We start from the raw sequence: 6,903 nt of genomic DNA on the forward strand, positions 1-6,903 counted from the left end.
TTCTACATTTATTATTGCAGGAAAAAAGGAGTTAATTACAGTTGACTTGACAGTTTATTTAAGAAAAAAAAAGCTGATTTATTAGAATAAAAGACGCAGAATGAAAGTGTTCGCTTTGAAACTTCTGTTTACAACTTTCATATACATATACTTGGTCATTATACCTTTGTGAATTAAGCCAGGCAGACAGTGAGGATACAGTCCCATCACCTGTGGCCCAGGTGAGAAGAAAGTGGCCTAGCCATAGTGAAACCAGTTGCTTAACTGTTAAGACTTGCAGCCTAAGCATTTTGATATAATAAGCATCTGTAGGGCCACAGCTTATCTGTTATGTTACCCGAGACCACACAATAAGGACGCAAAGCTGATGTGTCACACCCTCTTAGCTGAGCCAAAACCCATGAGCCATACGTGAAATGAAGCCAAGCTTAAAGTAGAAGCTTGCTAATGTATGAGATTGTTATGTCCACAAACAGAACACAAACCCAGATCCAGATCTCTCATCGGTATAAACACCACTGCCATGCTGACCCATCCACCCGTACCAAACCGCTGATTCCAGGGGAAAAGTCGTCGGGAACAGACGAGGCAGATCATATCAGCTCTCAGTGATGGCACATAAGCCAACTGCACGCGCCCCACAGTCTTTGAATGACTTCCACTCACATGCGGAGCAGATTATTTTAGTGGCACAGTTAAATGCTTTGGCTGCTGAAGAGCAGACATGTCCCTCCCGTGTCCTGGACTTTTAGCCAGGACGGACGTAAGCTGAATCCCACACGTGACCCTGGCTAACCTTGGTACCCAGAAATAACCGTGTCCTCTTCTGCAACACACAAACTAAAAGGGGAGGAGTCAAGGCAGGGAGTTGGGAGGCCAGCCACTGCCCAAAGATAACTTATCATTACTGACCTCTGAGGCGATGACAGGTCGCAGTAAAGCAAGTGGAAGCCCTTCTTGCTGGCCAGAGGGTCAAAGAATGCTAACAGATATAAACTGTAAATAAACATCTATAACTGCTGTGAGTAACCGACAGTGACCCTGAGGTCATTCAGTCTTTGTTACACCAAGGTCATGACCTTTAGCACGCCACCAGTAAGACAGAGTTAAAGAACAGAGCGAAATATAGCGCGACGGCCAGAAACACCTGAATGCAAACACTTCACAGCAGTGCAAGTTTTAATTAGCATTCCAGATTCTAGAGTTATTCTAATATAAATAACTGGGCAGGGCCAGAGCAAAGGCTCAGTGAGAGCAACGCGTGCGTTTGCTATCAGCTTTCTTTTAAACATGACTTAGCACCACTGCCATTACGATATTTCGAGGTATAGTGCACACTGAAGATCGGATTGGCATTCATGAGGTATCCACGGTGCGTACACATCGGTAGTAAGCAATGCCGCTGCTTACCACCTATGTCTAGATTTAATAAATGTGTGAGATGAGTGAGTGTGTTAAATATAAATTACATAAATCCTGAATATTTAAAAATAGAGTAGAACATTTATTTAACTTCAAACTTAACTTAATATTGTGGCAGGGACACCGAGCTACCCTGAGGAAAGGAACCTCAGACTCTGGAGGGTTTTTGGTAAATGTTAAATGGACTGATTCTTATATAGCACTTTTCTACTCTACCGGAGTACCCTAAGCGCTCTATACAACATGCCACATTCACCCAATCACACCCATTCACACAAGCAAACAAACTTCTCCATCTGATCTGGGTATTGGAGCTTGCATTTTCAAGCATTTTGCTGGGATTATTTGAGAAATAACATCTTGCTGTGGTATAAAGACCATCCAATAAGTGTATGCTTTGACTGCAAGAGTTACCAGATCTCAATCCAATATAGCAGGATGCAGATGCGGAGGAAAGGGAAACTGGATGTGCAGATGATAAATCTGTATCAACTGTGTGATGCCATCACGACAATATGGAACAAAATCTCTGTTGAATCTATGCTATTATGGAGTCGGCCAGTTCTGAAGGCGCAAGGGGGCCCAATACAAGCAAGGTGTACCTAATACAGTGGCAAGTGAGAGTATTTCATTTATTTATTGAACTTTAGAGCATCAGTCTCTGCTGTTAAACTAAATAGAAATCTTGTATCTGTCAGTACCACCGAAGCTCCACTGAAGTCACATTAGTTAATGTTTCTCTATAAGAAAGCAGAACAAACAGACATAAACAAAAGCACCACACACAAAAATGACTACAGCATCCTCTCCAGTCTGCCTGTTCTTTTGTTCCCCTGGAAAAATAAAAACCTTGCTCGCCCATAAATAAATTAGGCAGCTAAATTATAACATTCCCAGCTGTTACCTGCAGCTCCTTGTCCGGGGGGGATTAGTCATCTCATCACAGCAGCACCGGAGATCAGCAACAGGGCTCCAATAAAAGGCTTTTAACCTTTGAGACAATCTGCCACAGTTCGCTGGTGTCGCCATAATGACGGGGAGGAGTCGGTCATTAGTTCAATTTAGCCATCAGCAATTCTGTGATTAGCTATCAAATGAGAAATACAGAGACGTAATGTGTGGCTGGACTATTTGTTTTCCGTGGACTGATTTTATAGTTATTGGCTCCCTTTTATTAAACACAAAAAACTACTGAGTCACTGAAGCATAATTTTTGAGATGGTCCAAAGAAAAGGTTATTATTCTCCAACAATTGTTAACAACTAAATCATTAACAAAGCTGTTAATTATTATATTCAATAAAGCCTCCTGTTGAAGCACAGGTGAACATCAGCCCTGAAATATATCACCGTGGAGAGCTAGATAACATGCGTGTGACGTTTTTATGACACAGCCAGTGGAACAGCAGGTACAGCGGCCACTACAAGATTATACATTTATTATGCACTGAGCACACAATTAGTTTTGCATGCAAATACAAATTGCCTTCACTGGGGGAAAAAAGAGCCCATAAAAGGCTTGCCAGTATAAAGGTCCACTACTTACATACACTTATCAGAGTGTTACTGCAGGACACACGACCTCTGTAAACTAATAGGTTCATTTATGTTAGGTTGAAAGATACACAACCTGATTTTTCCACTATTACGCAGCTTTACTGGTTTACCTCTCATAAAGGAAAAAGCTCTGAAAATGGCTTTAGGGGTGAGAGGACAGAGGAATCCTAAAGAGTGAGTAAAGAACTGTGTGGCTACCTTACACTGAACCCGGTTGAGCAGGGGTGTCAAACATAAGGCCCGGGGCCAGAGGCAGCACAGCAAAAACTGGCTGGCTGTGGAAAATGTGCAGGAGGGCAGACATTTTGGACTGTTCACTGTATTTTTATTACTTTTACAGCTCTTTCTACTGATAAAGAGCTCACCTATGGTCACATATACAACGCCAAAGTATTAGACAAACAATTAAAAGTTCATGTTTTTCAACTATTTACTATAGAAATGTGTTATTTGAAATAAACCTTCTCTCTCTACATGAGGAGATGCTTAAAAATAACAAAAACTTTGTGTTCAAAGATGATGTTCAGATTTTATGCTCATCAAGTCCAACTCATCTCAGTTAGCAAGAAGAGAATGCATCCCAAACAAGAGCTCAGCTCTCAGACAGTTTTAAATGTTCAAAGTCTTTTAATATATGATATACAGTTGGTAAGTACAGCAGGGCTGTTTTTGTAATCGTGACCTGACCCAACTGTCTTGATACAGTTTTGACTTTAATTTGAGTTCAACAAAAGCTTTGTTTTATTATTACAAAACCAGACAAGTTATAGCACGTGATGATTAGGTTCAGTCTGAAAATGAAAATACATAAAGAGTGGCCAACATTTCTTAAGTTGTTTTTGTCTTGGCTTTGGCCTGGTAAGTGTTACAGGGATTGGTAACGTGGGTAGACAGGCTGTTTTAAAAACACTTCATTAGGCCATTTTCTTCACTTAAGATGAAAGAATATAAAACAGCCTAATGAAATGTTTTTAAAACAGCCTGTCTATCCACGTTACCAATCCCTGTAACACTTACCAGGCCAAAGCCAAGACAAAAACAACTGATTACTGTTCCAGGTAAGTCTGGAGTCAATAGATCCTTTTATAGCGATGTAAAAAATGCGGATCTGTTGAACACCGTCAGTTAGAACAATAGTTTGTTGTGAACCAGGTAGCGTTTAGTTAGGTGAAGGGTTTTGTGTAGATCGTTTTTCTTTTTTTATTCCTTTTTTCACAAGAGTTTCACAAGAGGATGTGCTCCAAATGCTCCAACGGAGGACCAGACTGATAATAGTTGTGATCTTTGTTTACAGCTGACTCGTTTTTTCAACTTCTGAACCAAAATAGTTCGAAAATAAATTGAATAATAAATAAATAAGTAAACAAAAATAAAGACAAGCATTTTTTGTGTTTAGAATAACAAAAAACGATTTCCGTATTCATTGGACACAAGTATTCGCCTTGTTAGAAGCCACACACACACACACACACACACACACACACACACACACGTGTTCCTAGTCTCTTTGCAGTGTGTTTTACATTGAATTCATGTTCAGGAAATGGTTCAGAAGAGTTCTGATACTATGGCTTTTGCACAATAGCAAACCCCTCGCTCTCTAAATGTTTTACACACCTCAACAGGGACAAACACTACAGGTCTCCCTCCGTTTTCGCTTCAAACACAATGAATGAGGCTTTTGGAGGTTTAAAAATCGGAACGTGGCTCCACAGAGAAACGAAATACACTCACAAATCTGTGCGCCAGCCTGCCCACCACTCAGCACCCCTCACGCACACGTACACGCCAGGTACAAAAAGCTGCGCTGCTTTTCTTCATTTCTACAAAGTCCAGCAAACAAAAAGAAAACACATACCCACACTTTCTCCGAACACACGGCTCCGCCGCGACGAGACAACACAAAGCGTTAAAGTGAACAAGTCTTACCAGCGGCAGCAGAGAACAACTGGAAGTCAGTCAGCTGCTCACTTCCTTGTTTCCGCTGACTGACCCGAGCTGAAGGGAAACGGCTACTACCTCTCTCTTTACTTCTGAACTGCCTGTGAAGTTGTAAACGACATTTTAAGTTCACGTGAGGTCAGTGCTGGCGCTTTGCTGCTGCTGCTTCCTTCCTTTTTTTCTCCTTTTTTATTCGGAAGGTATCGTTTGTCAAAGCTGTGACGTTACTCCCACCTAGCGGCCAAATTGTGCATCGCTGCAGACAAGGTGAGATGAATAAAAGGGTATAGTCTAAAAAATTTATATAATCTGCACAGCAATGATAGAAGAATTGTTTAATGGATTTTTTAAAGTATACAAAAATTACAAATTGCGCTTAAAAACATAAATGAAAATTCAGATATTTAAAAAGCTTCTTTTTCTTCTACCCTCTAGGGGTCGCCAAAGGTCGATCATTTGCCTGAATCTCACCCCATCTTTCCTGTTCTTTCACACGAACAGTCTGCACATCCTCCTTAACTACATCCATAAATGTTTTCTGTAGATTTGTGGATCAGAGAAGATTCATGGATCTTCTGATCTTCTTGTGGTCTTTGTCTTTCCCTTCTGCCTGGTGCTCCATATTGTCCTTCCTCTGTACACGTCCAAGCTATCTACATCTCAGCTCTCTAACCTTGTGTCCTGAGCTGTCCCACTCATTCCTAATCACCTGGTCACCCTCAGTGAATATCTTAACATCTTCAACTTTTCCTCCAGCTCTAGTCTCCTGTATTTTTGTCAGTGCCACCATCTCCAAACCACACATCACAAGTCTCACTACCATCTTGTAAACCTTTCCTTTTATTCTTGCTACTATCTTTCTGTCACAAATAACCTCTGACATCTCCACCCACTCCACCCTGCCTGCAGTCTCATCTTCACCTCTCTTGTCCACTGTCCATTGCTGTGGATGGTTGATCCCTGGAATTTCATCCACCTTCACTCATTCTGTTCCTTGATGCTTTCCTCTGGCGTCTGTGTCCATCTCTGTCACACACATGTAGTCTGTGTTGTTCTCATAAGTGAGTTTAGACCATTTTTGGGCTCCTACATTTCATCACAGTACCCCTAAAAAGCAACTATAAAAATACCAGTAATAATAATGTAGTTTCGTTTTATTATTAACAGAAGGACTTTTCATTAAAAGCCTAAATCAGACTTTTGTTTTTGCAGTAGAAAAAAGATGAGGGTGTAGGTGGGAGGTAATTTCATGACAAAAAGCAGTGGTGCAGATTTAAAACACATTTTAACCTGAATCACATCACCCAACTGCCTCCCTTTACTAGTCATCGTCCCTGCATTTAGAGTCTCTACTATCACATGCGTTTCCTTCTCTCTTGATGCCTCCTCACACACTTTCCTCCTTGTCTCTTTCTTTGTTGGCAGGCCAGGCTCACATTTACACCTCCACTAATATTTAATTAAGAGTCCCTTACCAAGTTGCACCTCGACCAGACACTTTTGGTAGCCATCCGCAGGCTTCTGGCATTAATCTCGGGTGACTATTTAATAACTCTTCTCGGTTAGTTTCCTGGCACAGACCCAGCTTTTAACCATAATCTACTCATTTTCAATAGGGTTCAGTTGGGGGCATTGGTTGTGCCATTCCAGAAGCTTAATGCTAGCCTACTTTATCTAGTCCTGAACCGATTTTGATCTGCGTTTGGGATCATCGTCCTGTTGAAGCATCCAGCTGTGTCTAAGTGTCAACTATCTAGCTGTCGATTTGAGGTGAAGTTAAAGAATATGGAAGTATTCCTCCTTCTTCATTATTTCATGGATGGAAGGATGGATTGCATGCTTTGAGTTATATAACACACGAAGATTTTTAATTTCACTTTATTCCACAAGGCTGTCAGCTAAAATATGATGCAAGCTTCACATGTATTATTTCCCAATCCTGCAGTTCTCTTTGCTTCCCATGAAGTTGTGCCCAGCATGAGAC

At 41.1% G+C, this 6,903-nt stretch overlaps 1 protein-coding gene across 6 annotated transcripts in view; it reads right to left on the reverse strand.

Annotated features, from left to right (window-relative positions):
* Positions 1 to 5,092, reverse strand: part of ppip5k1b (diphosphoinositol pentakisphosphate kinase 1b) — a 46,285-nt gene extending 41,193 nt beyond the window's left edge. For 5 of the 6 annotated variants that reach the window (XM_084934085.1, XM_084934084.1, XM_084934083.1 and 2 more), the window contains exon 1: positions 4,908 to 5,092. The gene's annotated coding sequence lies outside the window, so the exon portion shown is untranslated. Of the gene's footprint in view, positions 1 to 4,836 lie in introns of all 6 variants that reach the window. The other variant, XM_084934081.1, reaches the window with a different exon arrangement.
* Between the last annotated feature and the right edge of the window lie 1,811 nt (positions 5,093 to 6,903).

This window comes from Perissodus microlepis, chromosome 7 (genome assembly GCF_051167445.1).
Source record: "Perissodus microlepis isolate ML-2025 ecotype Zambia chromosome 7, ASM5116744v1, whole genome shotgun sequence".
Classification (NCBI taxonomy): domain Eukaryota; kingdom Metazoa; phylum Chordata; class Actinopteri; order Cichliformes; family Cichlidae; genus Perissodus; species Perissodus microlepis.